We start from the raw sequence: 10,545 nt of genomic DNA, 5'->3' as shown, positions 1-10,545 counted from the left end.
AACATGGAGTATATATATGAAAGGGCTTCAAATCCCACATTGAAAAGATACTATGTTATCCTTTTAAGTTGAAGTATTTAAACCAAAAGGTTTTTTATCCCACATTGAAAAGACATGGTTTTTTTCATGGGAACATAGTGTATATATATATGAAAGGGCTTCAAACCCCACATTGAAAAAATACTATGTTATCCTTTTAAGTTGAAGTATTTAAACCAAAAGGTTTTTTATCCCACATTGAAAAAACATGACTTTTTTCTTGGGAATATAGAGTATATATACTAATGTGTTTCAAATCCCACATTTGAAAAGAAAAAAAAAAACCGGGTCTCGTCCGGGTTTGCCCGGGTCGCCCGGGTCCCGGGTCAACCCACCGGGTCGCCTGGGTTTGGCCGGGCTGTTGCCACAGCCGGTCTTTTGTTAAACCCGGACCGGTCCAGCCACCGGGTCGCCTGGGTTTGGCCGGGCTGTTGCCACAGCCGGTCTTTTGTTAAACCCGGACCGGTCCAGCCACCGGGTCGACTGGGTCCCGGGTCGACCCGCCGGGCCGGGCCGGGTTTAATAACAGTGCCACAAACCCTAAAAAAAAAACATTTTTTCTCTTATTTTTATTTATTTTTTGCTACTGTTAAATTTATCATTTTCCTTTAAATACCTTTCCATGGTATAGCAGCTTACAAGAACACTTTAAAAACCAATAAACTTTAAACTCAAAAACTTAATTTAAAAAGAATCTAATGGTTATGTATAATATTGGAGTATTTTTAGAAATTAAAACGATAATATTGAAAAAATTTAGAATATTAGAAAATATATTCAGGCGTAATGAAACTTAACTTTTCTTTTTTAAATTAATATAGTTCTTCTTTGAATCATAAATGTTATTATTGTTTTAGTTATTTACAGGTTGAATAGTAGCGGTGATAAAAATAGATATCATCTTGATTAGCATTTATATATCTAAGCTAATACATTGAATCACATAAAAACTTTAAAGTTAAACGTGTTTGGACTAGAATAGTAGTAAAATGAATGATTTTCCAAGAATTACCAACCCATATATAAATGTGTGATCGTTAGTGAACCTCAAATTAGTGGATTTTCTTTTATAGTTTAGTTTTTGAAAGTGGTTGCTCACCCATGAGTGAAAAGCATCCGAAAATATGTAAACAATATTAAAAAAATTATTACCTTGATTATACTAATCTTGGTTTCTTTTATCAGGGTTTTTTGAAAGATGTACTTGTTTTGTTTTATTTAGTTTTTATGAATTTTACTAAAAATAAAATAATCATGATGTACCTAATAAAAAAAAACTAATGTATTTAAAAATCAATGTTTTATCATAAATGATAAGATGGGACTCAATCCATTGTATTTTAACAAAATAAACCCTACAATAAAAAAATAATTGAATATAAACGTTGAAATAAAAAAATCAGTTAGAACATATATTAATTTTGTAATCAACCATTACAAGAACCAAGTTTGTAATTAACTCTCATGAGATTCACAACATGATGAGCTCATTGTTTTGTGCCAATTTGTCCACTAGACGGATCTCGACAATTTTCAAATGGATTTTAAAAGCACTTCAAAAAAAAAAAAAGCAAACATATAGACTTGAAAAATATTGCAATACAATTCGTGAAAATCTAGGATAACATATGTTAGGGATACTTCAATTTTTTTAAAATATTATATATATTATACAAAATTTTGAAAGTATAAATTAAAATAATACTTGAAAATTAAATATAACCAATAATAATGTATAATCAATTAAATGCACAAATATAAGAAGTTACAGGGAAAAAGATAAATATAATGCTATTTATATTTTGTTAACAATGACATATATTTGGACATCGATCTAAAATTCAAATTATCTTCATATTTGTTATGATGATGATCAAAAAAGGATAGGTGATAATTTCCTCTTTTTTCTCTCTTTCAAATTTAATTAATTAATTAATTATATATAAATCCTTTTTGATTTTTTATTTATGATAAAATTAAATAAATTTAAATTTAGAAATAATAACTAGGCCGGTTAGTTCCTGAATAAAAAAAATTCAAAATAATTTTTTTTAATATTAAAACAACAATATAGTTAATTGACTCTATCAATCCGTCAAACCACCGAGCTCAATAATATATTTTTAAAAAATAAGATATGTAATAAAAAAAATATACATGAACTTTTTTTGAATAATTATAATTTTTTGTTATTACAGAATTATATGATAACTTAATATTTTCAAACACTCCTAAAAACTAAAACAAGAAGAAAAAAAGGAGCTTGCAAAGTGGACCGCATGGAAAAAGAGGAATGAACCTTGAAGAAAGAAAATTGAGCAAATGTGGACACCAGGATTCGAACCTGCATGAGGACATATCACAAATTTGAAAGCCCATTATCTTTTTAAGCAATGCTTTTTGACAAGTCACCTGTGAAAACCCAGAATCCAGAAACTACAGCTGATGGTTGGAAATTAATTAAGGGGTTTTTTTTTTCGCTAAAAATTTAATTTTCAAGTTATTTTCATTTAAAAACATCATAAAATTCTTTATAAATCACCCAATAACTCTAAAACAATAAAAAAATCATGCAAAATATTAAAATCAACCAAATAAAAATCAATCTAGTAATAAAATGAATATGAAAAGTCCTGAAATAGTGTATTTTTATGTCTTTTTAGATCATCGCTATTGATCCTCTACAAGGGTCATCTATTTACAAAAATGAGATTCGCACTTAAAAGTTTTATTATTGATATCATCTATATACCACAACCCCAATAAATTATCTCAACCCTTGTAGTCTTAAACTAGATTGTTGGTTTGCATTGCTTTGCGGGTTGGATTGTTTTTTTTTTAACAAAAACAATATTCAAGTATTGCTAACGTGTTTTCTAATAAGATTTTTTTTTAATTATGAACTCAAAATATAATGCATGTTGGATAATATTTTTTTTAAATATTGATCCAACGACATATTGGGTGATATTTTTTTCAAATTTGAGATAATGACATACTAGATCGACTCGGGTTAACCTATCAAATCTATGACTCGATTCATGAGACCGTGATAACTCTATAAAAAGCAAATCAAAATAAATTATGAATATCAATTTCCAACCAACTCAATGTTAAAGAATGAAATAAAAAATAAATATTAAATTCAAAAAGGTTAAAAAAACTACTTGTGTCAACTCGGGTTAACTTGTCAAACCTGCAACCTGGGTCATTAGATCAGGATAACCTCAAATTACAAAGCTCAATTTCCAACCAATCCAATGTTAAACAATGAAATAAAAAAAACACTTACAAAAAGGATAAAAAAAAAATAATCTGGGCTAACCTGTTAAACCCACGACTTGGGTCATGAGACTGAGATAATTTCATAAAAAGCAAATAAAAAATTACGAAGCTCTATTTACAACAGATTCAATGTTGAAAGTTGAAATTGATAAAAAAAAAAAACTAAATCCTTAAGACCAATTCTTAAACAACTTAATATTGAAGGACAAAATTAAAGAAGAAGATTGAATTATTGGAGGTGAAATTGAAAAAAATATTTAATTAAAAAAGGATAAAAAAATAAAGCAAGTCAAACCGGGTCAACCTACCAACCCACGATCCTGGTCATAAGATCAAGATAACCTCATAAAAAGCAAATAAGAACAAAATATGAAGCCTATCTAAAAAATATTTAATTAAAAAAAGGACTTAAAAAATAAACAGAGTCAACTCGGATCAATATGTCAAACCCACAACCTAGATCTTGAGATTGGATAACCTCATAGAAAGAAAATAAAAAAAACTATGAAGTCCAACTTCCAACCAACCCAATGTTTAAGGATGAAATTGAAAAAAAAATTAGAATAAACGACTAAAAAAAATAACCTGAGTCAACCTGGGTTAACATGTTAAACCCATAACCTAGTCATAAGATTATGATAAATTTATAGAAATCAAATTAAAAAAAATTACAAAACCTCATTTCCAATAGATCTAATGTTGAAAGTTAAAATCAAGAAGAAAAACACTACATACATGAGACTAGTATATCAAGAAAATTACGAAGCACAATTCTGAAAACAACTTAATATCAAATGATAAGATTAAAAAAAAAACTAAATAAAAAGAAGAAAATGGGGTTGTTGAATGGTAAAATTGAAAAAAAAACTAAACAAATAAAGAAATACAAAATACAAAATATTATTACAATAAATAGTATTTTGTGGGTATGGCTACAATGATTTATCCACGTCCTTGAGTGTTTTGTTAATTCTCAAATTGTTATTATTAAAAAAAAAACTCTTTGTTTTTTCCTTTCCAACATTATGGGATTCGAGGGTTTGTTAGCAACTATACTATAGTTAGTAGCTTAATTAGTTGCGTCCAAGTACTAAAATAAATGTTTACGAGCTTGTTGTTTTTCATACATAAGGATAGCAATATGTACTCATGGGCTGAGTTTTGTAATATTACCCGAACTTGATTTAAAAAAATGTACCCGACTTTGACCCAAACTCGAACCCGATCGGGTTTCGGGTATCTATTGGGCATCCATGCCCAAACAGCCCCGACCAAACTTAACCCGAACTCGACTCGATTAAATTTGCATTGATCAAATCCATTATTACACAATATTATAGCAAACAAAGGATAAGCCCCGTATATCTGAAGCATCTCAAGGAAATAAAACCCATCAAGATCAATACCAAAACCAATATAACAAGTCAGCATCAGAGAACTCCATATACCTTCCTTTTGAAAATAAATAAAAATCACTAGAACCAATACATTAAAAAATAAAGCAAAACCACTAGAACCAATAGAGATAACTCAATATACCTCATAAAGCTCTCATCTTGTTTTACACGAGAAAATAAAACCCATCAAGATTAATCATCTGAACAAATACAGAAATAGAAAACTCAATATACTTCCTTTTTAAAGAAAAAATCAAAATCTTCAACCATATAATGAAACATACTTATAATCCCTAGAACACAATATGAACAACAAAACCACAAAAAATAACAGGAAAAAAAAAGCTTAAAAAAAGTCACCAAACACTTACTAATAGAAAAAGAAAAAAAATACATTCTTAGTTTCATGGCTATCAAAGAACCAATTCAACCCGAAAGCCTAAGCTGTTAGGTGAGGTTTCAAGATATGATTTATATCATTATCTAACACACCCCCTCAAGTGAAAGCTTTTTGGGCTTGAAACTTGCACAGGCCCACATTATCTTGTGCTTAAATTTTTATCAAATAAATAGGGATGGTGAGATTCAAACTTGTGACCGCTTGATTATCAAGGCTCTGATATCATGTCAAATAACCAATTCAACCAAAAAACTTAAGCTGTTATGTGAGATCTCAAGATATAATTTATATTATTCTCTAACAATGGTCGACTCTGATGCATAAGAACCTATACTTTATCTTCCTTTAAAACACCACATTCATCACTTTATAAATTCCTCCCTTCAAGCAAAAAAACCAGAGAAAAGGCTTTGGAGTTATTGTAAAGAAAAAAAGACTGAAACTATAGCTTAAAAGAAAAAAAAATAAATCAGAGAGAGAAAGAGGCCTTGAAAGGGAACTATAGTTAGAGAGGGATCAAGAATAGAAGAGAAGTCAGCTAAGAGGGCAGAGGAGCAACTGGGAAATGGCAACCCTAATTAAGTTTGGTACAATTTTAGTTTTTTTAGTCTTTAGGGTTTATGATTTAGTTCGGGGTAGGGTTTTGGGTCGAGAAGGACAATATTCATATCCTACTCAAATCTAACTTTTTTACTTCAGATGTTACCCGAACCTGAACAAGCAAAGAAATTCATACCCATACAGATCAGGTCGGGTCACTATCCAACGGATAAGGGTAAATCTTTCATCCCTCCTCATACATGCCTCGGGGAGAACTAAGTTTATTTTTGGGAGTGTAATGCGGTATAGTTGAAACTATTTTTTTTTATATTAACTATAGTTTTACATGTACTTCATTAAAAAAAAAAAACCCTCACTTAAAATCTTAATTATTAAAAACTATATTTTATAGATTTTTTTAATTTATCTTTATAAATTGTAAATGCAAAAACTAGTAAGATGTCAAAAACACGCCAAGAAAAGAGGGGCGACCTTAATCGATGCCTGAGGGTCCCCAAAAGCGAAAAAGGAACAAAAATGCTGTTTGTTAATGTTATAACATCGTCTGTGAATGTACGACCCATTTCACATGCGATTCACTTATTACAAAGGAACTCCATTATTGCACTGTAGCAAGCATATAGGACACCCATCTTTTTTGCAACATTCGAGGCCTACCTTTCGACCAAATGTACTAGGAAAATTCAGTAGAGCGAAGACCACTGTGCACTGTGCCCTACTTCAAGTAGTTACCAGATGAAACGTAGTGAATTGTTCAGAATATTGCATTAAATGAAGACAGGGTGATTGATTTGATAAGCTTCTCCTTGAAAATATGTTCATGATTACCATCTTACATTTTCAGTTTGTTTGCAAGCCTCGTTAGTTTTGTATCTCTTCCTTCTTAACTCATTATCGCAAGCTTGCAGCTCAAGGAACTACTGGCAAGTTTCGTTTCCTCTTGCACACCAAATGCAAGCTTCAGAAGACATGTTCATGTTCTTCCTCAAGGACCGGATATATATTTGATGCTTAGTAACTTTATTTTATGATCTACATGGAGTAATTAGTGGTATTTTATTGATTATTTTTATATTTATCTTGAAGAAAGAGACAAACAAAAAAAAAATGAAACTGATAATAATATCTCTTATTATGATTCCTCTCTTATTTTTATTTATTTTTTCTTTAAAATGAATCTAGAAAATAACTAAAAGAATACTACTAATTACTATAAAATTTCTCGTTACTAGTTACTCTTTATAGTATTAGTGCCAGGGATGCATTTGAGCACCACAAAGAGTTGTGGAGTAACTTTAAAATACAAGGTGATGTATTATGACCGTATAAACTTATAATTATGTATTTAGTTAATAACATAATATATTTATACAATAACATGCTATAAATTTACCGTGTAAACAAAGGTATATAAATGATGTACTAGAAGGTTAAGTGGGCCATGATCATTGATGAAAAATGTTAGAGTCGAGCTAGCAAATAAGACGCCGAGGCCCATTAACGACCCGTCACCTCTTGAAAAACGAGCAGCTTTTTTACATGTGTGTGGCCCATCACAATCTTTTTTATCTATTTTTTTTATAAAAAAAAAAAAAAAAAAACAATCAAGGGAAAAATGCACTTGCACCTGGTGCACAATAATGAGCACAAAACACGAAGCGTCTATCAGCATATGATGCATTGCTGCATTGGTCAGAACAATCACTCTCACGTTTTAATTTCAATTTCAATTTCAATTTCAATTTCAATTTCATCTCCGGAGTGGACAATGATATGCTTGGCCGCAAACTTCCTGAACTATTCCTCCAACAGAAACCTAAACTAGCTAAATGTTTCCCTATAAATTTAAATAGTATAATGATGAACAAAATTATTGGATTAGCTAACAGGGTAATAGTGAACTCGGGTTTTATTTTATTTTTTTATATTATTTTTTTTTTAATTTTTCTTTTCATCATTTAATTCATTTAAGAGTGAATCTTCATTTTATTTAATTTTTTTTGCATTAGGGTATTTTAGTCTCACAAATAAAACTTGAATTTAACACGTTAACTCGAATCATATTTTTTTATTTTTTAAAAAATTAATTTTTTTTAATTTTTTCTTTGGTATTTGATTTACTAGTAACTGTGTTTCATAATTTTTTTATTTTTCTCTTTTTGAAGTAATCTATTCTCATTTAATTTTTGTTTTTTATCAAATAAGATTGTTGACACCTTTTAAAAATATTTAGAGGATATATTTTTATAATAATGATAAATGTTTATTTTTTTTATTAGTCAATGTTGTTTTTTTTTTATCATTATTAGCTTTTTTATAATTATATTTTTAAATTAACTAAGCTTATTAAATTCATTTAAAATAATAATTCAGGTCCAGATCTTTTTGTTATTTTAAAAATGTTATCATAGTTTGGATATATTTTTATGTTAGAAAAAATCTAACCCCACGACGGAATAGCACAACATATCAAAACGACACAGCTATCTAGTGAAATCTATATACATGTAGCTAAAATAAACAGAAAACTCTTGAAGAGTGTGTGTGTGTGTGTGTATTATTTCAATACATGTATGCTTGCAATTGTGATGCAATTCGGCTACAAATTTGCGACCAAATACACAAAGTCTCTTGCAAATTGTGCCAGCTCTTGTAGTTTTGCCCCCCTTCTGAAGCTCTGAGGTTAACAGGAAAGTATTTGCATGAAGCAATTTTTTGAGGGTCATTCAGCATGGGACGATGTCTTCAACAACAAATCGAAAGACTAGATCTTGAGGCTTTATTTGCAGTCACAAAAGGAAGTGCCAGCCAATTATCTAAGCAAGAGTTTTCTCACTGCTTGCCTTTATTTATTTGCTTTCTCGACATTTTTTTCTGGACAATTAATATAACATAAAGTAGTAAGATAAAATCTATAGAGACCGATCAAAAGATTCTTTGGATACTTTGAGAACTGCCAAAGAAGCGTCGAGTCTTTTTTTCCATCAAAAGGATATTAACTAGTAGAACTTCTATGTACTAGAAGTTTATCAAGGACGCCATTAATTAAGTTTATTAAGAACTTCCATGTGCTCTTGTGAGACCAGGACGACTACTCCTCCTTGAACTATTACAATTTTAACTACAATACCTATCAGGGATGTTGTTTGGTGCCGCCAATGCCAATGCTTCTCCCACAAGATGATAGTTATGGCACTCGTGGTGGAAATCTAGCCCCATCGAACTCCTCCAATGGGTTGATTCTTCTTTTCGATTCCTACTTTCGTAAAGGAAATTCCTCGTTTATTGTCTATGACCCTTCCAATGCCGATTACATCACCCTCCCTATAGCTCCATCTCTGGTTGAAAAAGTCTTGTATATGGCTTTGCCTTTGATCCTTACTCTATCAACCCTAACTTTACTGTTGCGGAGCTTACTGATGACGGTGGTTCTATACGAGTAAATATCTACTCTTCCATTAGCAAAACATGGACGACAGGTACTTATCCTGTGATTGAGCCTATGGACAATTTTATGTTGTCTGGACCCTCGGTATTCTTTACAGATGCTCTTCATTGGTTGTTGGAACCATCTGGTGTGATTGCCTATACCATCAGGAACAAAAAATTACACGAGTTCACATCTGTGCTAGGGGATTTAGCCTGTGTTGATGATGAAGGGTATTGCAATTGTGTTAGGAAGATGATGGATTCTGGCGGAGATGGTTATTTCCAATGCAAATGCACTTGCAGGTATTTAGGAGAGTCTATAGATCATCTTATTTATGGACTCTTGATGATTACTATCGTAGCATCTGGTCTCCAAGGCATTGCATTGTAATCAATAACTTGCCGGCCGGCTCACTGTTATATGGGAAGTTCCTGGCTTTTGATAGAAAGGATGTTAATGTTATACTCTTTAGGGTGAAGAGACAGGTTTTTCACACAATCATATCAAAGCACAACTCAGGGAGGTCTGCAACATTCAAAAAGAATATGGAGATGATGACATTTGCTCTGGCTTCATCTTGCCTTACGAGGTTTCAACAATTCCCCCTCCCTTAGGTCAATTGACTATTCTTTTATTTTTTTTCTTTTTCCTTGACAATTCAATGAATGGAAGTTTGCAACTAATTCTGGACGAATTCCTCCGGCCAATGTATCTTTGCCGATCATATTTCTATCCTTAGGTATGCTCAGGACAAAGGCAGAAACAGGTATTGCTGTAGAAACATCAAGAAACACATATGAATCTGTAAATAGCCCAGAAAATACAAGGATTCTTGTCTATTTCCATGAAGGAAATGCTGAACTGGCCAGGACAATCACTCTTACCCATCAACCTGGGTTCAATTGGATCCCGGCGTATAATTTTCAGCGTCCATTTTGAAGATATTTTAATGTCACTTCTACAGATGATCACCATATGCCTCGTAAGTAAACTTCTTCTGGCTGGAGCCATGCAACACAGGTATTCTATCTATTTGCTAATAATAAATCTTCTTCTTGTTTATCAGTTGCATCAAGTGCTTATAATGATTTTGTTCGAACTTAAGCTTCCATTTATGGATTCCTCGGTGGCCGCAAGAGATCTTTTGCATCTATTAATTTCAGCGGTTTTAAACGCAAGCCATGTGATTGTTCTAACTTGAGAAGTGGTGGGCAGTGCTTTCATTTCGATTTTTATTATGTTTCTCTGAATCTTCTGCTCTGTTGCTTTCTCAGGTTGTCGCCGAAATTGATGAAAAGGTACTCTTGCAGCTTGAATTTTCACATGGCCAAGATGAACTCAAGCCTCAACATTTTACAGTCCTGTGTCTTAGTGGAGTTCTGTGGCCATGATTGCCTCTTAAGCTCCTTAGAAAGAGTTTTTTCATGGTTATG

Source organism: Populus trichocarpa, chromosome 6, assembly GCF_000002775.5.
Source record: "Populus trichocarpa isolate Nisqually-1 chromosome 6, P.trichocarpa_v4.1, whole genome shotgun sequence".
NCBI lineage: Eukaryota > Viridiplantae > Streptophyta > Magnoliopsida > Malpighiales > Salicaceae > Populus > Populus trichocarpa.
Note: the sequence above shows the minus strand (reverse complement) of the source record.